The sequence below is a fragment of the Sparus aurata genome, chromosome 22 (assembly GCF_900880675.1).
Source record: "Sparus aurata chromosome 22, fSpaAur1.1, whole genome shotgun sequence".
NCBI lineage: Eukaryota > Metazoa > Chordata > Actinopteri > Spariformes > Sparidae > Sparus > Sparus aurata.
In genome coordinates, this window is record NC_044208.1 from 5,655,683 (window position 1) to 5,680,731 (window position 25,049).

The window sequence follows — 25,049 nt, forward strand, 5'->3', positions numbered from 1 at the left end:
CTTTTTTTTCTCACTGTCTGACATGAAATCAGACAATCACTTTTCCTGTTTTAGGTCCGTTAGGATTACCAAAATTATTTCTATTTGCAAAATGCCAGAATAATGAGAGAAGGATTTTTTTAGACAATTTTTGATTACTTTCTTCAAAGTCTGAAGTTTACATACAGTAAGATTACTATGCCTTTAAACAATTTGGGAAAGCCCAGATGATGATGTCATGTCTTTGGAAGATTCTGATTTTATTGTTTATTGACAACATTTGAGTTAATTAGAGACACACCTGTGGATTTTAAGGCACACCTGAAGCACACTGCTTCTTTGTGTAACATCATGGGAAAGTCAAAAGAAATCAGCCAAGATATCAGGAAGAGAATTGTGGACTTGCACAAGTCTGGTTCATCCTTGGGTGCAATTTCCAGATGCCTGACGGTGCCACGTTCATTTGTTCAAACAATTATATGCAAGTATAAACACCATGGGAATGTCCAGCCATCATACCACTCAGGAAGGAGACGGGTTCTGTGTCCCAGAGATGAACGTGCTTTGGTCAGAAATGTGCATATCAACCCAAGAACAAAAGCAAAAGACCTTGTGAAGATGCTGGCTGAAGCTGGTAAGAGTGTGTCATTATCCACAGTGAAACGAGTACTGTACCGACATGGGCTGAAAGGCCACTCTGCCAGGAAGAAGCCATTACTCCAAAAGAAACATAAAAAAGCCAGATTACAGTTTGCAAATGCACACAGGGACAAAGACCTTATTTTTTGGAGACATGTCCTGTGGTCTGACGGAACTAAAATCGAACTGTTTGGCCATAATGACCATTGTTACGTTTGGAGGAAAAAGGGGGAAGCTTGCAAGCCTGAGAACACCATCCCAACTGTGAAATACAGGGGTGGCAGCATCATGTTGTGGGTTCTTTTGCTGCAGGAGGGACTGGTGCACTTCACAAAATAGATGGCATCATGAGGAAAGAACATTATGTGGAAATACTGAAGCAACATCTCAAGACATCAGCCAGGAAGTTAAAGCTTGGGCGCAATTGGGTCTTCCAAATGGACAATGACCCGAAGCATACTGCCAAACTGGTTACAAAGTGGCTTAAGGATAACAAAGTCAATGTTTTGCAGTGGCCATCACAAAGCCCTGATCTCAATCCTATTGAAAATTTATGGGCAGAGCTGAAAAGGCATGTGCGAGCAAGGCGGCCTACAAACTTGGCTCAGTTACACCAGTTCTGTCAGGAGGAATGGGCCAAAATTCCTGCCAACTATTGTGAGAAGCTTGTGGAAGGATATCCAAAACGTTTGACCCAAGTCATACAGTTTAAAGGCAATGGTACCAAATACTAATGAAATGTATGTAAACTTCAGACTTTGAAGAAAGTAATCAAAAATTGTTTAAAAAAATCCTTCTCTCATTATTCTGGCATTTAGCTAATAGAAATAATTTTGGTAATCCTAACGGACCTAAAACAGGAAAAGTGATTGTCTGATTTCATGTCAGACAGTGAGAAAAAAAAGCATATGTGTCTTTTTATATAGTGTATGTAAACTTCTGGTTTCAACTGTATATAGCTCCTCACCCTCATTGACAAGACGGTTCATAGGTTTCCTGTTATTTCTCACTGGCTGATTGATATGCTTTTAAAAAGAAGCGCGCCTGTCTTAACCAGGTCAAACAGTTTGCCACACATAATTCACAACAGCGCGTACTTTCTTCTCGTGTTTGTCCACAAATTGCATTAAGCAGGCCCAGACAGAAGACTGGTTGCCAGGTTTGACATCTTGTTTTTTTTTTTTTTTTTTTTCACATTAGTGAAAAAGGACCTGAGTCCTGGGTACATATGTGTCAAGATGATTGTCGGAAGAACATTTAATAAGAACTAAAAATGCAGAGCTCGGCCAGAGATTGATATATTGGCCTTGATCAGATTAGAATGGTGTGAGATGAGTGTGTGTGTACGTGTGTGTGTGCGTGTGTGTGTGTGTGTGTGTGCATTGCCATTGTAGACTTGTCTACCTCTACACCATATGAGTACTGTGAAGCAGGCCAGCTGCACTACCTGTTTGATCTTCAGTCTATCACAAAGGAGGACATGCGATGCTGTCACAATAGCCTCTTTCACATATGAACTCCAGAGAATATCCAGAGTATCAGATCAGGATAGTGTCCAGATGTATTTGTTCACACATGCAGCACACAACAGGAGACCATCCATGTCAGATGTGTTCACACATGTTGGAAATACTCTGTATGGTTTGGGTAAGAAGCAGCGCTTAAATACTACCAGTGTTTGGACAAATCCACAATACAGACGAAAGAGGTAAGTGTTATATACATGCAAGCAGAGAAGAGTATGAAACCACTACACTCGGTACACGAAGATCTCACCATCAAAAAGAAAACTGCAGGATTTTGGATCTGTGTCCAGCAGCAGCATGAACGAGCAATATGGAGGCACGAGAGATTGAGTGGGGAAATATTCTAGGCAGATGTTTTGCAGAACCTTGAAGATGAACAGTTTAAACACCATTTTCACACATCCTTGTGTATGTTTGTGTATGTGTTACAGCTGATTAAACCAGCACTAACACAGAATATTAGACATCGCTGACAAGCCCCGGCTTACTACTCATCTCAACTGCAGTGGCGTGTGTGCGTACTTGAGTGTAATCGTGTTATGGTACTTAATAGCGACGTTTTCCAGCATAAACTCTAACCTTGTTGGGACCAGAAGTCCACACTGGGACCAAAAACCTAATGTGGCAAAAACATAATTTATGAGATCTTTGTTGAGGTAAGGTTTACGGTGTGAATGTCAAAGTTAAGGATTGATATAAATTCTTAACGGTCAACAATTTATGGATTAGATAAGATAAGGGTGAGGGTTTGGTGTTTGTGTGTGTGTGAGAGAGAGGGAAATAGAGACACTGAGCACATGTGCATCACTTAAAGTCATGTTAATCCAATCAGCGTGGTTCTCAACAACTTCCACTTGTGTTTGGGTGTCTGTTCAGCACAGTGTATTCTTAGTCACACACATGCGCTTTCTGTGGCCTGCACATGGTTTTTGCTTGCATCCTGTCTTTTTGTATCATCATAATTTAATAAAGCTGCAGCTATTTTCAGTAATATGACTGAACTCTCTCTCTGTGTCAAACTCTCCACCTCTGCCTAGCCTTTAGTGCTCCTCTTCGACCATTTTCACACCAAACACAGTCTGTATATTTGGGCTCATTCAACGTGCGTAAACCAACCAAAAATAGATGACTGAAAGAGTGTGTCACGCTCAACCTGACTATATGGTCTGTTTTCAGCTCTTCTAGAATGCTCTCGAGAGCAAGGGTAGATTAGTATATAGATCATATACCACATCAGACTACTTTTTATCAATGGAATTCTTAATTTGACACATCATTTTAGTCAGAGGTGATAATAGAAATATCTAAGGAGTGAGCCATTTTGCCTTCTTTCTCATCTCTGTTATAAGTGCAGTACCAGTCAGGCAGCTGGCAAATATCTGGTACTGACATTGAGGCCACTTACAATGTAATGTTGATTTTACTTTGTTTTTCATTTGACTGTCTTTCAAGGTAAATGCCAACTGAATCATGATCAATTCCAGCAATGGATGGTGAAGTATTTATGCACCAGCGTCCTCAACTTCAGCATGTGGCACAGCAACGGGCCAGACCAGGGGTGAAAATCAATGCGTCCAGATTGGAGCTGGAGCTGAAAAACAATCCTGACCCCGAAAGAATGCTGATTTTACCCTTTCCCATTGAAGACAAAAGCCAAGGGTAAGTGGGTGTTAGTGGGTTTTTATCCAGTGCGAAAGGGGTATCTCCCCCTTGCTCTCCCTCCCTCTTCCCTCCCTCCCCTCTCTGTGTGGGTGTGATTGTACGTGGGTGTGATTGTACACGTGTGTTGGAGCAGAGCCCCACCAGCTGCATCTGATCCTGTAATCAGGACTACAAGAACTCAGCTCTGCTTCATCCATCTTGCCAGATCATAGAACCTGCTCAGTTATTCTGCAAGCCTAATCCTGTTCTCCTCTCCCTGTAGTTTTGTTGGCTCTGCTCAGCCTTCGGTGCCATCTACCCTGCTCTCCTGCCCTGGACCCCCGCTCCGCTCAGCCACTCTCTGGATTCTTCAGCTACGGCTTCCTCTCTGCTAAGCACAACCAGGCACAAGCTCAGCTTACAGCTTTTGCCTCTGCACGGCTCCTCTCTAGCTCACACCCCATCCCTTTAAAGCTGCAATAAATATTCTTCTTTTATTGAACTCCAGTCTTCTAGCTTCCCTGTGTGTCACACTTGGATTCTTTAGCCTCGCCTTAACACAGAACACCATCTTGACTGCATTTATGTGATTCTCTGAGGAATTATCCACAGCAAAACATCAAAACTATCACCTGAGTTTGTAAGACGTTCTATTTGTTGAGAACATACTCTGAAAACACCCACTGCATGTGCAAAAACATGAATTCATCCGAGCTAGTGGGCTTTGTTGCAAGTCAATTCACTCTTTTTCCCAATGTTTTTTCTGTCTGTCATGTACAGTGGCCGACAGGTGCAAATCACAACAGCAAATCCTAATCACAATGTCAAGAAAGTGAGAAAATCGACAGTTGGAAACCACCACTGCTAATTGTAAAACCACACCGACTTAACCAGAAATAACATCAGAGTTTTGTCAACCTGAAAGGGCGGGACTTTTACTTAGCATACCATAAGAAGCCTCGCCGGCGCACATCCTCACTGGTAATTCTGTGTGTTGCTGCTGTGTGTAAGTATACTTGATGGACAGGCATTGGAAGTAATGATATAGCTTTGTGTGACTGAAGAACTGTCAAACTGGAAGATTTATTAACTTGACAATGCTGTCTAACTATGATTGACATAGAGTAGGCAAAACACCCCCAAACTTTTGCTATGGGTTCAAACACTGTGGAATAATTCTCTCTCCTGTTATGTCCTTACATGCATCTCAAAATCTTGGATTCATCACTAAATAGAACTTTTTTACTGTATCCACTGTCAAATTCTGATATTAGCCAAACTCAACAGTCCTAAGCGGTCACGCTAAAATATAAACTGTCTGCTCCATGACACGACAGTGTGATTGTTTGGAATGCAAGATGATTGATCATGCTTCAGTGTTGGAAAGCCATGTTATCAGCATACGCCTTTGTCGTTACCATAACAACCCATGCAGATGAGATGGTGATATTTGGACACAAAAATCTGTTCTGATCACTTGCAAATAACAGAGCAGAAACTCCATCCTTTAGATTTGCCAGCTGTGTGAACATTAAGCCAATGGGTCTGCCTTACAGTGGTTTTGTTTCAACTGATCCAGTTTCTGCAAACCGTTTAAGAGTTCCATGTGCCCTCAGAAACTGTTGGTTTATCCATGATTGGATGCTGAGAAAGACAGTTTTCGGTTTAAAGAACAATTTGACTTTTGACACTTTTACTTACTTTCCAAATTATTTTAAGAGACAGGTTTAAGTGACGATATTAGAGATTTTCAGTGTGACTTTTTCAGATTTTCAGACTGTGAACACCGATGTATGTATGCATACATAAACATATATGTATACATACATATGTGTACTATAGATAAATACTGTAACATGTATTTCACATGTGTGACAGCCTTTTGAACTTACCTAACCTTCAATACATAAAAAAAAGTCCCATATCTGATTTGCTTTTGACAGTGTGAACAGCACAAGTCGCATTGAATCTAACATTTTCTAATCAGATTCAGGCCACATTTAAATGTGGTACTGAATCGGATACATATCAGATTTTTTGGAATGCGACCGCAATCTGAACAGCCAGGTCGCATTTAATGCGACTTTGACGTCATTCTGACCCGCGCTGCACTGTTTTGTAAATGAATGACAAATAAAGTTGATTGAAAAAAAAGTGTGCCACAGGCGGGAGCGAGCGGGAGCCACGAACATAATCAAAACAAACATGGAGGACAGCAGTGATCCTGCTCAGTGTAACCAGCCACATCCCGATCCCACCACTCCTGGCTCCGACGCCGCATCCAAATACTCCTCTGTACGGATGTTGCCGCTATTGCTCCGCAAAGAGCCATCATTAAAATATGAATTTTCTTTCTCCTCTTCCTCCTTCGTGATATCACCCGCTCACAAATTTGCTGGCTGCCGCCACACACTGTTTTTAGCATTAAGCCATACAGTCCCACGTTACCGGTTGCCGTTGCCATGTTCGCTTCCGTAAACACCGCTGTGGCGTGATGTCATCAATGATCAACTGCGCATGCGGGTCACTTAAGGAGCGTGAGCTGTTCACACAGCAATCCGTAGACAGGCCGCATTTAAAGAGGTAATGTGAACAGCCAAACAAAAAATCGAATTTGAGCAATAAATCGGAATTGAGCATTAAGACCTGCAGTGTGAACGTAGCCTTTGTCCAATATTCTTGTCATGAGAAAGTGTTTCTGGATGGTTGACTGATCTACTTATATTGCGGACATTATTGCCTGTCACATAGCATGTACACTAAAGATCTGCAGTATGTCTCATGACTTTGAACCCAGTGTTAAGATCTCCTGTGCCCTGGTTCAGGAATGAAGCTGAACTCCATGGCAATTTGACATCTTGTGGATTTCTGTGTGTGTGAGAATAGAGGCTCTGGTACTGGTGTGGGACGGCAGTGCATTTCTCTTCCATTAGCTGGGAACAAGGGTTGGACAGAACCTGGTACACAGTGGTGCTATACTTTGTACCAATCCTGACACCTCAGGCCACCAAGAACGGCCCAGTATGGCGCCCTTCTCTTTCTAGTTTCCTGTGCAAGTTCCCCTGACAACATGACATCAAAGCAATTTTTGACTGGATTAATCTCACACACCATATGCTTTGCAACTGTGGCATCGTGTGGCCCAGGGAAGGTTCAAGTCTTGTTAAAGAATGGTAATGCTTTATGTTAAGGTTCTCGTCATAAGCATTAGATAATAAACTTCCTTATTGGATGCTTATTAACACAATTAATCATGTATGAGTGGAGCACAGCATAAAAATGTTTATTATCAAACTATTCATTAATAAGTACTAACAAGAAACGTGTTAACTCCTTAAGAAGTTTACGAGAACCTAATGAGTTTCTTTTAGTTATTTATAATTAGAAACACATTTATTGAGTTTGACCAACTTACCTTTACTACTTTACTGAGCTATTTTAGTTGCTTTATTAAGATAAAAACAAACTGTGTTTGGATAATACACTTCTTCTCAGAGTCTGCTGGTACAACCCAAGTCTCTGAATTTGAATCTGAATTATATCGCACTCAATCTTTGCTTTAAGTGGGAGTAGTTATGGCCGTCCCAAAGCTCTTCTCCAAGGAGGGATACATGAGAACAGCCTTCTTTCAGCTGAACACCATGACATATGATTACCCCACCCCTACATCTGCCAAATTTGATGAGATGGCGAATATCACCTTAGATGGTGCTACAGAGAAAAACATCATAACTCTCAAAAAACACTTCCTCAATTCTTCTCTCTTCCCGTGGTTTTCTTTCACCAATCCATGCACTTTTGGTCGAGGGTGACCAAGTGCGGGAAACATGGGTGTGAGTAAGAGGCTTTGGATGTCACACTCTTGTGTATATCTGAGGAGCTGCTTCCCCTTTTTTCTCCATCACTATTTGAAATGAAGTTTCATGATAAGGAGTGTGGTGCAGGATAAACGTTTGTTTATCCTTGGTTCTGTCCATCATTGATTGATTTTTATACGATCATTTCAAACATGTTAGAACAAAAACATGAGAAGAGCAATGAAAACGGAAAGAAAAGAAACCCTTAACAAGAAATTCATTTAAAAAATAATAAAAAAAGAAACAACAGTTGAAAAGGAACAGGAAGAAGTATACACTCAAAAATTTAACTTGCTCTTGCTGGTTTCTCCAATCTTACCAACCTAAGTTTTAACTGCAAACATCTCTAAGTGTAGCATGATTTGTTTTCCACCTTACACAGACTCCAAACAGTAAATCATCACCTTGCTTTTTTGCAGCGATCTAGAAAAACCACAAGCGACAGAAAAAGTCTTCTGTCTCTTTGCACCTAAGTCACAAGAAATCAATGGGCAGTGTGACCAATACGTTGAACTCATTAGTGTGTGTGTGTGTGTGTGTGTGTGTGTGTGTAAGGCAGGCATTGATGAGAGTCTATGGCCCTGCATATATGTGCCCATGAATAACCCTTTGTCCAAATGATGTACTATCCAGTGGGTGCCAAGTATCTACCCAGTGTTTCAAAAGCCTGGTTAGTGGGCCTCCAAGCCTCATTATGAGCCTGACTGCTATTATGCCATGGACACACACACACTCACACACACACACACACACACGCTCACACACATGCACGCATATCCATGTATGAACTCAAACCTATAGCAAGACCAGTCCTAAACTTATTTTTACATTTAAATCTTAACCCAAATCTGAAGATCGAACCTGCAGAAAAACAGGTCTTAGGTACAAGGTACAAGAACACCCACTAATCGAGGCAGCACCCAGCCAAAAGAGGCCTGGTCAGGGTGCCAGTGCCCAGGGCATCACCAGGGAGGTTGCACCCAACAACCCAGCACAAACACTGCATTTCTTCAGCAGCGAAAGATCCAGCTTAGCAACAGCTTTGTCTCTGTCCTATTGGCCAAACTCAAACAGCACAAACAAACACATGCACAGATGCACAAGGAATACACACACACACATTATCCATACTCTCATTGATAGGCTTTTCATGTACAAACCTTGCAGGAACATTAGGAGCTGAAGAAATCTAGGGATACCAGGGGGTGTTACATAACACCAACTATTAAGATGAATGAAAAGCCCTTTAAAAGTGATGAATATCTTTTGCAGCAGGAGTCAGAGAAAAACAGTCTCTAACATTCGATCTTTTTAAGACATCAACATCTCATTCCACTCAAGTTTTCCCCGGAGACATTCCCTAACATGCTGTGTATTGACTGCCACTTACTGCATAAAGCAAACAGGCGTATAACTCACCTCAGAAAAGACATCTGAGTGAGATGAACTAAAACAGAAGGATATCCTCTTGTCGAGTCTTATAGACACTGCCTCTGGCCAGACAAAAAACGCAGCTACAATAGCTGAGCTGTTTCTGACACTCATATGTGACACTTCTGCTCTAGCAACCAGACCAACCTCCATCTCAACCTTGAACTACCCAGGCCATCTGGACGAAGGTGGAGCGGTCTCCGGGTGATCTCCTCTCCACCTGATGAATAGCTGATGATTATGTATGCTGTCCTGCTGCTGATGCAACTGTTGTTTGAGCCACATCAGTACAGGTGTCCCACCTATGTCTACCACTGCTGCTGTGGCTGCAACATCCAGCTCTTTGAAAACAGGCTTGCTTACTTTGTGTGCACCTGCACCTTGCTTTATTGTTTCGGATGAAAACTGTTAGCTTACTTTGTGTGTGCCTGCTCCTTAATTTCTGGGATGAAAACTCAAGAGCTCCAGTCATCCAAATACATAGCACATTTTTTACCTGGTTGGGGTGTCCATCCCAATGACCAGTGGTAGCTCAAAGCTGGGTCTTTGGCTGGAGCTACCACCTAAGTCTTGAAACCCTTAGGATTGTGGGGAATTGAGTCTTTGGCTCCTTTTGTAACAGACAGAGGGTATGTGGTCTCTTGAAAATATCAGTTTCAAAGCCACAATTAACGGATTAAGCTGTGGATCAAAACACTGCCGATTTCAATCAAAAAGACCTCAGAACTTTTTCACCCAAATTCCAGTAGCATGTTCAGATCCCCACCAGAGACAGTAAAACCTTGAACCATGTTTAAAAACATATTCTGGCTACAAATCCCTCCCAGATCCTCCCTTTGGCCATTCCGAGCACAATTCCCTGCAAATTCTGCCTACTTAATCTGAGCTGATCAAAAGGATTAAACCATCAGTCATAACTAGTGTGGATAAGCGAATCCTCAGCAGCCCTACAGGACTGTTTTGAGTGCACAGACAGGCAAATGTTCATGAATGCTGCAACACTGTCCAGATCTAAAGATATGTGGCAGGCGATTCAAAATGTTATAGGTTTTAAAAGCAGATTTGCCCCCATCAGGCAACACAACAGCTACCTCCAATAGCTGTCTGTTGACTTAAGCTCAGCCCCCAAGGGCTGTGTGCTCACCCCTTTCCTGTTCACACAGTACACCTGTGATTGCACTCCCAGGCATCAAGTGAAGTCTCTAAGTATGCAGCGGACAACACCATCATCATCCGCATTACAAAAACAGTTCATATCAGGAGGAAATCAACAATCTTTCAAAGTGAAAATGCAAGCAAAACCAAGGAGCTGATTGTTGATTTTAGCAAACACACACTGTCTACATAAGTGGTGCTGAGGTGGAGCAGGTGAACAGTCGTAGGTTCCTGGGAATCAATATCACAGAGAACTATCACTTACGGAAGTTTAGGAAGGCTAAATTCCAGAGCCAAATTCTTGACAGCTTTTTCAGAGGAGCAATAGAAAGCATCCTGACTGGAGACATCACAAAATGACACGGTTCATCATGACCCAGGACTCTATATTAGTTAATGAATTAATCAAAACCACCAAGAACATCACTGGTACCATTTACAGAGTGACATCAGTGAAGTGAGATGTCTGCACAGAGCCCAAAGATACTAAACATCCATCCAGCCACAGTCTGTTCACCCTGCTGCAATCTGATAAAAGATACAAAGATATCTGCTGCTGTACTACCAGACTACAGAGTGGTTTCGATCTTCAGGTGGTGGGACTCTTCAAATCATCCTCCACACTCCGCTTTATAAAATAGTTTGCTGTGTTTCCGTTGTTTTATGTGATGTAGCAGAAAGGGACTCAAACTCAGTTTCATTTGTTATTGTAGGGTTCATTTGTCTGTGTTGTTTCCTTTGCTATGGGATGCACTTTGTCCTTTGTGTTTGTGTGAGAGGTGCTGTATAAATACAGTGGAGTCATGAAAAACTCAATATTCATTCCAGGCACTGTAGGCTGTAGATGTTTTTTTAGATTGACCCGAATAACCAATTATCAGTTTTTGACCTTTAATTTCTCTCTTGCAAATCTAAATTAGTAGATGATACTGACAGTTCTAGGTTTCATGCATTTAAACCAATCGGATTTTTCATAATGTTATACAAATAAAAGATGAAATTTGTTTGAGGTTGTAAGTTGTCATTTTAAGTCTATAAAAGGCCACTGCCTTAAAATAAATTGGTGAAAAAATATTCTGCTATCCCTGAACTGATCCCATTCCTACATTTCTGAATAGATTTTCTTTGTCATTTTATTGGTGTATACAACAGAATTCAGGTGCACTGCCTGTGCAGAGCTCCAACATATAAGATTATTAAAAAATGAACAAAAGCATACTAAAGACCAAGATAAAATATTGGGCTGTACATATAAATCTTACACGCAGCCACTGATCCGCAAACAGTCATACACACCTGAATTTGCATTTTGCTAACATATGTTCCTATTGAGTTCCACTGATACTGAGTCATAAGTAAGAATATAAAACTAACTTTTTTGTGTCCAGATCAGAGTAGCATATCCATGGAAGATGGATATTATTTTGCCTTCAGCATCTCCTGGCTCTGGCCCTGAGCTCCTCCCAGGTGAATTTACTTGGAATTACTTCACAGGGAGCATCCAGGACACATCTTGATAAGATGTCCAAATAACCTCAACTGACTTCTGCACAAAAAAGCAGCAGATCCCCTTGTGGATGTTTGATCCATGTGCCTAAGGCTGAGCCCAGATGCTTTGCTGCTTTTATCCATGATTATTCAGTAATAAACACACTGTACCTGGACTTGAAATCATCATGTGCCTTCACTGCCAGTGTCAGACACACACAGTGTTAAACACACACAAATAAATATATACACTTAGGGCTACTTTTTAAAGCCAAATACATTTTAAAATGTATTTAGTGCAGGTAAACTTTTTTAAAATCTAAGTGACTTTAGATCTTGCCACTACTTTTCTGCTGTGATGACTGTTTATCCTACCACTATGGCAGGAAGAGGGGTAAGTTTGACAGTCCTTGGTTCAGGGCTCCTTAATCCAGGGACCTATAGGGCTCATCTGGTTTAGCTCACCATCAATCTTCAACTCAAGTGGAAAACCCTGACCTGCAGTCATTGGCCAGAATAGTTCATTAATCAATAGGTTAAGCATTCTAAATTCGTTTAAAGGTCCCATATTATACAGTTTTTCAACAATTTCACACAGCTGTCAGAAGTCCAACAACACTGTATTTGAAATGTATTGCCCCAAACCCATCTGTGATCCTGAACTTCAGCTGTCTAAAAGTTGCTCTACTGGGAGCAGGCTGTTTCTGTGCCTGCACCTTTAAATGCTAATGAGCGCCATCTGTCAACGTCTGCCTTGCCTGCTACACACCCCTCTCAGGGAGAGGATGGCGCTTACGCTAGCGGTAGCATGTGCTAATGTTTACGGTGGATGTAACGCTATGGCTCGCGGAGATGCTGTCATTCAACCATACCACTTTGACCCAGAATCAGACCCAGAAGGAGAGGCTCCTGAAGAGGTACAGACTCTGCGGCTGCAGCAGGACGTTTCAGAATGGTTAGTGTGTCTGAATAATGTTACTTTATTCGTATGTGTTGTTACAGTTACTACCATGTAGCTAATGGCTAACAGCTAGCGAAAGCTGTGTTTGTCTCCAACACAGTCTCCAAACTCTTGGACACTGTTCGCATCGTCTCTGTCTCTAGTCTGCACATGTTTCCAGACTTTTCACTGTGACAACCAAGCTCCATCGTAATATTATTAACACTTAACCCGCTTCACACGCCATTACATAGCGGACCAAAGCAGAGCTAACTAGTTAGTCAATTTCCAGCTGACTTCACCAGACTCGTAGACAACTGTAAATACTATCAAACCGCGGCGACACTTACCTGTGGCTCGGGTGCAGTTGATGGGTCCGGTATGGTTGGGACTGATCCTTTTACGATGGTCAGTGTCGAGGCAAAGCCAGTTTTGTACTGACCCTCGTTACTGAAGTAGTCCCATGTGAAGTTGTTAGCACACGCAAACTAACACGAACCGTAGCTGGCATGTTGTTAAAAATGAAATGCAACCACTATTTCTTCTGTTGTTCTGTAGATGGGACAGAATATAGGCACTGATGTTGATTTATACAACCAACAACAAAGCAATTTGCATGTTTAACTCTGAGCGATGACATTGTGGAACACTGCTATCTCACCGCTGGACACACCGAACTTCACCTCGGGGATGGGTATCTCCTATCATCGCGCAGAGGAGGCTGGTCTACGAACATCTCTCCTTGCGTTACATAACGAAAGAAGCTGAATGTGAACAGCCTGTAGGAGATCCGTATATATATATATATATATATATATATATATGTACACACACAACGCAGCGGACCCATATCCAGACAGACAAAAACTGCACTAAATGAGTGTTACGGCCAATTTCCACTGGATACGTCTCCGCTTTGTTACGTCTATTCGGAGCTGATAGGTTGATGTGTCAATTTCCATCAGGTCCGCTGCACTGCGCATCTGCTCCGTCCTAGCTCCGGCAGTTCGGAGCCCTCCGGAGCAGATACGCAGGACTTCTATATCTGGCGAATGCCGGTGCACAACTCAGCAATTCAGCTGAACTTAGCATGGAGAAGACAGGAAGTCAAGCGCCGAAATAACAAACAGCATCTGGTTACTTTTCAAAATAAAACACTCCGTGTTGACACCAGCACACAAATCAAAAAAAAAAAGAGACGAAAACAAGTTCTTCTGCTAATCCTTAGGTCGGGAACACTTAGTGTCCTATAACTGCAGTCGCGAGTGATCATGTGACTATTGCGGGAACTCCTCGGTCTTGCGACATCAGCTGTCTAACGTACTGCGCTGTGGCGGACTTCAACCGCAAACGGTGGGGATTGCCAGACAGCGGAGCAAAACCGGACCGGAGCCATAACGTAGCGGACACGTATCCAGTGGAAATTGGGGGATACTGGCACGAACATTATCGGTGCACTGAAATGTTGGAAGACATACACACATGCAATCTAGATCATGTTATGCAAATATTATAAAGTGATAAAAAGCAGACAAAACATGAAAACTAATATGGAACAGAAAATTGAACAAATTTTGCCCTTTATCTGCAGTTATATGTATGTAACAGGCTTAACAGGCTATTGTAAGGCTCATGGCTCATGACAGGCTGTAACATGGACTTGTACATTATGAACATAAACACGAAAATGCTGGAATACGTTTCCGTCTCCACCAGTGAGGGAGTAAGCTTGACTAGTTTGGTCTAGCTACCAGAAGACGCGGATGTCAACAAACAGGTACGTGGCTGCTTGCACAAACACACTGTTTTAACTACTTTTTTATTCATTTTGAGTCATACACGCTACAGTGCTGTGTGCTAAGGTGTCTGCTGATGTTGCATAACTTTTGGTGTGAGATGTGGAGCATGTTAAGAAGCTTAAAACACAGTGTAAAGTTCTGACCCCATGCTGTTAGCGTTCAATGCTAAGTCTCCGTTCACGGACCTCTGTAATGGCTGGACCAAATGTTTTTCGCGTCTTCGGTACTGGCAAGTCAAGGGTAGCTTGAGCAATGAATCTGCATGTTTAAATCGACCGAAGTTCTCCTTTAATGTTGTGGCCATACTTTTTTGTGTTTTGTTTTGTGTCCTTCTTTCCCCTCAGGTGCCCTCTTCCCGACTCCTCCTTGCCAGCACACCTGATCCCGATAACCATTCAGGCCTGGTGCGAGTGGGCAGGCAGCAACTGTAGTGTACCATGACAGCTAAAGTGACTGAGGCAACAGCGACATTTTCTTTAGAAGACACTTTTTTTTCTTGATTATATTTAAACAAATCTTCTTTTTTGTTTAAAGTAGGGCTGGGACTTTAACGCGTTAATTACGATTAATTAATTACACAAAAAATAACGCGTTCAAAAAATTAACGCATTTTAATCGCACTAATTTTTGCACCGTGGAACGTTTCTCACTGGATGAGTTTCAGGGGTACCGATTATACTGGAGCACCAACAAACATTCGTGCATAGCGTTCATACAGTGTTGGGCAGTAACATCGCTACAAGTAGCGGCGTTACTAGTTTAACTACATTTCTCAGTAGCGTGGTGGTAGCGTCGCTACTTTCTGAATGAAGTAGCTTAGCTCTTTTATTGACCAAGTAGCGCGGTAGTGTCCACACAAGCTACATTTTTATGAACACCTCTGAAGTTCAGCGCAGCGGAGCTTTCTGTTGCGGTCTGAAATTAAAGGATAAGTCGGTGATGCCACCGCCACACATGGCCGTGTATGTGGAGCCGACAGAAGCACTTCCGTATGACGGTGACACCACGGACTAATCCTTGCATACAACGTCTCTGCTGCACGGGAATACAGACAGGTTAGCTTGAGTGAGTTACGTTACTTGATGGAAAGATGGCAGAGGGTGAGGAGGACGGAGACGAGTTGATCCCGAGGGATGCAAAAGACAAACTTGGATAATAAACAAATACAGTAACAGAGAGACATTACTCTGAATTGTTACTTTTGTCATTTTTAACCAGCACAGGATACAGCAAAAATGCAATTTCTACAAAACCAAAGTATGGTGATTAGTCAAAATGATTATCTTAAAATGTATGTAGATATAGCTACTACTACAGAGTGGGCTTAATAAAAATACCACTTTTGAAACTGCCAGTTATATGAGACACTGTTTGATGGATAGAGTACTTTATTAATCTCAAAGGGAAATTAAAGTGTTACAGCCACTTGACATAAATCAAAATCCAAAAACAATGAGGTAGGTAAAAGAAACAAATACAATTAAAGGCTGAATTATATACAATAACTAAATAGACTAACTCAAATATAAATTATAAAGCTGAAACTAGAAGACTAGAGAACCTTAACGAAAACTACAACTATAATATACTATTTGCTGTTTAATTATGTTAATATGCTAAAGTGTAGGACACTGTCCATTAGTGTAAGTCAGGTGGATATTGCTGTGGTAGCAAGGTGAATGACTGTCCATGGATGTTAGAATTAAGTGTGCATTGATAGTTGAATAATAAAATATACAAAATAGTGAGAACACAAATTATTGTTTAATAAACAATTGAACGTAACATTTTTGCCTGCTTATCTGTCTGATTGATAATTTTATTGATCACTGAGATAGCTTTGACTTGGACTGAAGTTGTTCCAATTTAAAAAAAAAATAGCTTTTATGTAGTTAAGCTACTTTTGCCATTTTGCTGTAGCTTAGCTTGCTACATTTCTCTGGGGAGTAGCTTTGGTGTAGTGAAGCTTCATTTAATGTAGAGTAACTTGTAGCTTAGCTCACTACTTTTTTCGAGTAGCTTGCCCAACACTGCGTTCATGACTTCAGACAACAACAATGAACGAAGAAGCAGATGAGACCGCTCTGGTTGGCCCCGTGGATGGGAAATTTTGTTTTAAAAAGCGGACGGATGGCAGCGTAGATAAGAGCACGGTTGTGTGCAAATTATGCAAGAAGGAGTTCGCGTATCACCGCAGCATATCAAGCCTCAGGTATCACCTAAATGCTAAGCGACTATTTATTATGTTGTTGTTGCAACTGGCACTTTATGTTGAACTGTTAATTGTTTTGGCCAAGGTTATTTACAGAGAGTTGGACTGAAATTGATCTGTTTAGATCAACTGTTGGTAAAGTCTGTTATGGCCTCTGAAGATAGACGTTTTCTAATAGTCAGGTGTATTGTGTTTTACTTAAAAAACAAAGTGTTATAGTTTACATAAGGTCTACCTACCTATAGGCTACCTGAATCTCTGAAATGTATCCCTAAATAAGCTATTACTACACTTTATGGCAAAAATTGCACTGGTCTGTTGGTCTTGAAAAAAAAAAACCCAAACAATGTTTTGTTGCTTAAGCTTATGTATTCAGTCATTATTCAATGGTATACTAAAATCCATGTGAAAAAAATTGCTTCTCACTGTTCTCAGGTCAAATATTTATATGCGATTAAAATGCGATTAATTTCGATTAATTAATTACAAAGCCTCTGATTAATTCGATTAATTTTTTTAATCGAGTCCCGGCCCTAGTTTAAAGTGCTCCCCTCATCCCCTGACTTTACGGGGACGTAAGATATTCAGGGGCTTGTCAGGAATAATAAAAGGGTGGGTTGTTAATCATGACTCTTAGCAGAGACAGATCACTCTGATCATTTTGAAGGGGGAAATCTGCGACGCCAAAGATGGCGCATATCCCGCCCCTTTCACCAACAGCCAATCACCTGCGTTGTCACAGCCGAACCGGGAAAATTATAGCCCAATCATGTTGTTTCACCAGCACATGCACACAAGTAGTTTTTACGACAGAGACAATAGAGCCAGAGCACAGCAGCCGGCACAGATTCAGCCGTACGATGGACATCGGTGTCGTAAATCCTCGCGCATGCGCAGTGGAGTTCTCCCTGTAGGAAAAGAGCGTTTTAAACATCATTTCTACGGTAAAGTCGATGTTTTTTTGGTTTTTATTTGTATCTTATTTCACTGGCGAGTATGTCTGTATGTTTTTTACGTCCTGCTATCACATTAAAGGGTGGATTTGACCATGCCTCCATTTATTTAGATAGGGGTCTGGTCTCTTTGGGCTTTTCGAGGCGTCACCAAGATGGCCGCTGAGTGGCATGACTTGCCTAGAAGGACTTTGCTCTTAGTCTCACTAGCAGCAGGTCTCCCTAGATCGTTGCTATGCTGGTTGCTATGGATGCTGCTAAGCTTAGATCTGCATGACTTGACATGTTCAATTTCTGTTTTGTGTTGACTGCCTTAGGTGGCCTTCATTCCATTTCAATTTAACGATTGATGCAGCTGCAACCTGAATCCAAATGCCACTATATCTTTTAAGCAAAGGAGTTTTATGACCTTAATTTGTAAAATGTAAATCTGATCATCCAATTTTAAGTTTTTAAGAATATGTGTTTGATGATTTATATGAAAATCAGATTTTCTGACGTGTAAAGATTTGTCTAGTCTATGCAAACAGTACATAGGTATGTTAGACCTGTGAATAGGAACAGGTTGGTATTTTCAGCCCTAATCCTTGCATTTCAGGCCTTTTCTCCAAGCCTGTAGTCATGCAATAAATCTTAATTGTATATTTTGGACCTTCACAGAGCTCCTTGTTTGTGTCCATGTCATAAGAAAATTAAAACTTTGTTCTATACCTAAACCCAATGCATCCTTGTAAAGGTCTTACAGATTCTAGCTCACTCTAGTAACAGTTGTGCTAAGAAGAGGAGCAGCCAGATTGTACATCTATCCTGAGTTTGTTTGTATGGGATCAAATGCAGCCAAGCTTTGTTCAAGCCCACAGAGCTTTACATTTACATTCTAGTCAGATACCAAACATGTCAGGCTGTATTTCATGGAAGTGTATAGGCTACTGTCCATGAGTATGCCTGACACATCTGGACTTTTACATTTGATGTAGCCTAATGCCTCTGGTACAGCCATTAAAAAAGGCATTTTAAATTTCAGTTCAGACTTTTTTCTTGATTACTTTTTGTGAAAAATCAACTTACGACAAAAGAGGCACTTTTAAGATTTACCGTAGTTTCGGTTTTGGGCACGTTAATTTTGAACGGGAGTGCATGGGGCAGGACATGCTAGCATCAAAATCGCTATTTTTAGAACACTAAGAAGGCTCGACACAACATGAAACTTTGCTCGTAGCATCACTAGGGTCTCTACCCATGAACAAGAGCATTGAGAACATTGTTTGTGTACACAGAGTTTATGAAAAAGAAGGTTTTTGAACTACTCACGTTAGCTGCTGCAGCTCCTGCGCGTCGCCGTATGCCAGACAAAAAGTGTCGATCCCCGAGTGCGACCTGACAGCCAGGAGAGTAATGGTGAACCGCTCCTCCTCCTGAGTAGAGACCCTAGTGATGCTACGAGCAAAGTTTCATGTTGTGTCGAGCCTTCTTAGTGTTCTAAAAATAGCGATTTTGATGCTAGCATGTCCTGCCCCATGCACTCCCGTTCAAAATTAACGTGCCCAAAACCGAATCTGCGGTAAATCTTAAAAGTGCCTCTTTTGTCGTAATTATGCTTTCACACGAAGGTTTGACTCATAATCAATCCCAAATAAAGCCTCGGTTGCTTTTGGCGAGAGTTTCGCTTTAAAGGGACTTGGGGGTGCAATTAATAGCAATGGTATAAGTACTAAGCCTACCAATCAGCCATCACAAGAGCAAAGGTTTTTGGCATAACACCAACCTGCCATCATTGAAAACCTCAAAGCATATCCACAAAAAATAGGTAAAGCATTCATAATATCAAGCAACTAGCCAGCAAATGCATCCATTATCATGTCAAGATTCATATCATGTCAACTTAAAACTACTTTCTGTATTGTTTTGGCCTGTAAACTACACTTTAAATGCTGTTATTTTAAATCATTTTGCCAGCAAAGAACGTGGATCCACCTGTCTTCAGGTTAAGCAGAGAGCTTAATTCCTCCTGTAATATTATTTGTGTCTAAAGACTAGGACAGCCTCTGAGCCTGCTATTTGGTGTAGTAGACCTCTTCTATATGTATGTGGCTGATAACCACAATGCATATTTAATATTTAATATTTAATAAGCATTAAAAACCTTGAGTTTGCGCAGGTGCACTGTTTATCCTTGTTGCTGGACATTCGTAGGATTCCAAGCGAAAACTGATGTGAAATTTAATGTACAATGTCGTGCAAAGCATTTCATGAGAATGTGTTGGCAGTGGATAATGCTACAATTCAATACATAAGCATCTTTGACATAAAGCCAGAGCTGTTACTTGGTCACACGGTTGATAGGATTAACACATTTTTTTTGTTTTAAACTAAAATCATGTCCGGATCTTACTAGTTGCTCCTTAAAAGCTAAAAGCTTTGATAACACCTTTTCATCACAGCTATGCAATCAAATGGGCCTGTAGCTTTTACAGTCTGTTGGGGTTTTACCACTCTTTTACCACACTACTGTGATAACTCCCTCCATCAGGGTTTGGGCTAGACAGCCTATTTGGAAAGCCTCTGTGTACATATCCAATAGTACTGGGGCCAGTTTACTCACGTAACATTTAAAGAATTTGGCTGTAAAGCCATAGAGGCCAGGGGATTTACCAAATGGAAGGCTGTTAATGATGGCCCCAACCTCCTCCACATCGATGGGTGCATTAATGAATCATGTTGTTCTTCTGTTAGAGTAGAAAGTTTCAGGCTGCTAAGGAAGGATCTAATATCTTCACGGTTTGCTTGTAATTCAAAAGCATACAAGTAGAAATACAAATGTCTATACTCTATACTGCGTTAATGTCTGTAGAATTAGTTACAAGCTCCCCCCTTGATCTCTAATCACTGGGATGGCATTCATACTCTCCCTCTGTTTTATATATCTTGCCAACATTCTTCCTGCTTTGTCCCTCTCTTCAAACTGCTTCTGTCTGGCTCTGAATTGGGCATAATCAGCTTTCTAAGTGAGGAAAGTGTTAAACTGAGACTTAGGTAGGTTAATTGTATGGGTGTCATGTCTTGCTTGTAGGCATCCTCTGCTCTATGAATTTGCTGCTCTAATTCAATTTGTTTTGCCATGTTTTTCTTTCTTAAATGTGGCATGTTGAATGATATATCCTCTGAGGAAAGTTTTCATGGCTTCCCATGATAGACCCATTGAAGGGGCTGTTGGTGAGTTGGTTTCTTTGAAGAGGGTAATTAATGGACAACGCGGAGGCCTTAGAATCGTCCGACATGCAGCGGACGAAGTCCATTAATTCCTGATTATGGACACCTCGAAGGGCATTATCCTGCTTATACCATGGTCACTTGCCAAAGAAAAGAAATTAAGACCATTAATTTATATTCTCATGCGTTTTACAATCAAAATTTAACGTTTTTCATAACTAAGTTTCCCTGGTAACGCCTGAGGGTTTGAATAATACCTGGAACAATCATTACCCTCCCGTAAGGTTCCTATGCGATGGAAACGTTGTTCACTCCTCTCGTAAATAGTAGACCATAGACACGACTTGGCAACGGGAGATATTCTAGTCCGCTCAGTGATGAGCCAGAAAGCTAACGCTGTGCGAACAAGATTCAAAGTTAATAACATTGAGTACGGTTGACAAACAGTAAATATAATTTGACAGTATGTTTAACAACAAGACTAGCTAGCCAACCAGTCATGTCATTGTCTCCAAATCAATATCAAGATTTTCACATACAAATGATCGGCCGTGTGTAACGTTACAGTGGCCGCAGCCTGAAGTAGGGAGTTGAACAGCGAACGGGATGTGAGATTATTCGCGTATCAGTAAGTTTAGAGGGGAAGTGTACTTTCTGCAGCATGTGTGTTACAGTCACCATCCTGTGGTGTTCAGAGGATAAGGCGCTGAAAGACTGACGGACTGCACTCAGTGTTGGAATTAAATAATCAGAGTTGATATGCCAGCTAGCACATTAATTTAGAGCAGTGAACAGACAATTTGACTGGAACTACTTAGTAGGTGTCCATATATCAGGGATTAATGGATAACCTGCAGCCAATCAGAATCAAGTATTCCCCCAGACCATGGTACAACTGCATTTATATTTGATTAATCAAGATAGCGACTAACCTATGATGGCTGGACCTACACAGTATAGACAAATGTCCCTCCCACCCAGGATATAGTTTTCTTGTCTCTTGGTCTAATTAATGTATTTCCTGAAGGAACCTTACATCACAAAGCTTTGACTTTGTCACACCACAGTGGGGGGTTTCTTGTCTGTGAATTTCCGGCTTTATTTTGAAAAGTAACTCTCCTCTCGTTTCAGGTCACTTGCCCTTCCTCATGTGTCACCACTCTGACGTCTCCCCTGATCCCTGATTGTTTCCACCTGTTCCCCATCACCCTCATGTGTTTTATAATCTGTGTCTCCCTTTGTCCTGTGCCACAGTGTTTCGTATTCGTTGTGCACTCCAGCCTATGTTCACAGCCTTGCTCAAGCCAAGTAATCAAGTTTGCATTTCTTATCTTGATCCTCTTAAGTGAGTGACTTTTTGTTTGTAATTGAAGCATATTTAATTTCCTAGCCTTTTGTTTGCCTCCATTGGAGTGCCTCTTTGGTTTCCTAAATTTTCATAAGTCAGCCGATAGAGTAGTTTTTTAGTTTTCTTTGTCCAATCTGTGAATTGAATTTTTGCAAACATAACAGCATGGTATATCAAGTACAAAGCTGGTATAATGTCTAAACATGCTAACCTAAGTCACGTTGAAACTGACGGGAGAATATGGAATCTGGTTTATTGTGGCGCCAGTGCATTTCTCACATGAGATATAGTGGAGGTTTAGATGCTGGAGGAGCAGATTAGCCATGTTTCCAGACAAAATGGAGAGAGGTTTTCAGGAATAACTTTCAAAAGGGAAAGTTGTAATTGTTTTTCCATGTCAGCTAGCATTGATCATGTTGTCGTGACCCGCTGGCCGTGATCCTGGCCTCCTTCATGGTATGTGTGTGAATGTAGTCTTTGCTTTCTTTTGCTCCCTTTTGGTGTGCTTGGTGTGTTTTGGTTTGGCATCTGTCTCCGTGTTTTGCGCTTTCCCTCATGCTCTGGAAGCCACTGGTGGGAGTGGTCATTGGAGCTTCTGCCTATACACCTGCCTACACACCTGCGGCTCATCACACTACTCTAGCACACCGGTTCATCATCCTACAATCAACTCACTCTTATAAGCCAGGCTGACCTTCCAGTCCCTGCCGGATTGTTGAATCAGCTTGTACCATCTGGCCCTGAGCCTGGAGCCCAGACCCTATTCCCACTCTCTGACTCATCTGAAACCCCAGCCACTCAAACCACGATCTGTTTGTGCTTTTTTTTTTCAATAAATTCACCTGTATTTGAAACTTCAACTCTGGTCTGCATCTGAGTTCTGGTCACCGGTCCTGACACATGTTGCATGATGTCTGGAGACAACAAAGAAATCCAATGAATGTAATGCACACAGTGAAAGTGATAAGATGGTGACGAGCACCATATTGTGGAAACATTGTTTTTTTTGTATCATTCAGCTTTTGTTTAATAAAGCTTGCCCTTAGTTTCTGAATCCTGTCCGCCTCATGAGTGTTTCTGCATTTGAGTCCTACCCTTTTTTCACAAGTGTAACAAGTAGACTTAAAAAGCAAATGGCTCTACCCGTATGATAGCTGTGGAACTTTCCAGCAGGTGTTACTATTGTTATGTGTGTGTGTGTGTATGTGTGTGTGGTGTGTGTGTGTGTATACGTATGTATATATATATATATATATGTATATATATATATATGTATGTATATATAATATGTTATTATATATATGTATTGTATCATATATCTATATATATAGTATATGTATATACATGTGTCTCTCATCTATCTATATATATATATCTCTTATATATTCTATCTATCTATCTCTCTATCTCTATATCTCTTATCTATCTTCTATCTTATCTCTCTATCTCTCTCTCTGTGTAGTATCTCTCTCTCTTCTCTCTCTCTCTCTCTCTCTCTGTGTCTGTGTATGTCTCTCTCTATCTGTAGTCTTGTGTGTCTGTCTCTCTCTCTCTCTGTCTGTCTCTGTATGTTTGTCTTCTCTCTCTCTCTCTTCTGTGTCTGTCTCTCTTCCTCTGTCCTCTATGTCTCATTATGTCTTCTCTCTCTCTCTGTGTCTATTCTCTCTCTTTGTGTCTCTCTATCTCTCTCTCATCTCTGTCTCTCTCTCTCTCTGTCTCTCTCTCTCTGTGTGTGTGTTGCATATCTCTCTCTCTCTGTCTCTCTCTCTCTCTCTCTATATATCTCTATCTAGATCTATATGTGTATGTGGTGTGGTGTGTGCATATATATATATATATATATATACACACACACACACACTATATATATATATATACACACACACTATATATATATATACACACACACGTGTGTGTGCGCGCGCAAGCGTAATTAGTCACAAAGCGCAGGTGTGTCACTCGATGGTCAGGACTTGTACGCCTTGCCAGTGAGTGTCTGTAAATTAGCGTTGCTAGTATTTCAAATCAAGAACTGATATCACATGGATGAGTGTATAATTTCATTGGTTAATTCTGGGTTTTGTGTTTAAATTGCAGGTTTACAACCTATCTAATTAACGTCACTGACTAATTAACGAGCTGACTGTCGGCAGGCTAGCGTAGCGGTAGCAGTCAAGCTAGGTAGTGTGTGAATTCATAAAGTGACTGGAGTTGTATCTGTCATACTTGTCCTAATAACCCCTCCAGAGGGGAGTTTATTGAGACCCGGAGTCTAGGAGGGAAGTGGCCGGTGTTTCAGATTTACACAGGTCCATGTTAATTGGCGACCGTGAGCCGAATGCGTCTGTGGTCGCTGTAACTACACCAGATGTTGAAAACGGGAAGAGAAGACGTAGCTGTCCTCAGATATGCCTCTTTGTTCAGGTTTTCTCTGTACAAAACATACCAGATATGTGTTGGGTCTCCTGTCTGAGTAAGTGTGTGGCTTATCCTCAGTCGCTGTGTTGTTGCTGGTATATGTTGCTGGTTGTTACGGAAGACGTTGTAAACAGGAAAAGGGAGAGTTGCTCTTCCTGTGAATGTTTTATCTCTAATAAACCTTAATGAAATGCACTTACTCATCTTTGGTTTCTGTTTGAGTAAACCTGCATCACATAAAGGAACTATGGAACCCTTTTGAAACGAAAAAGGAAAAAAAGGAAAAAAAAAGTACGGGACTTGAACTTGTACTCAATGAGGGAAAAAAAACTGTATAACCGACGGTATAACCTATTTTACTCTTCACAGCATACACACAGCCACCCTTTGGACACAAATAAGCAGCCGTTCGAAACATTTTCCCCACCAAATTTAAGCAATTTATGTTAGTGT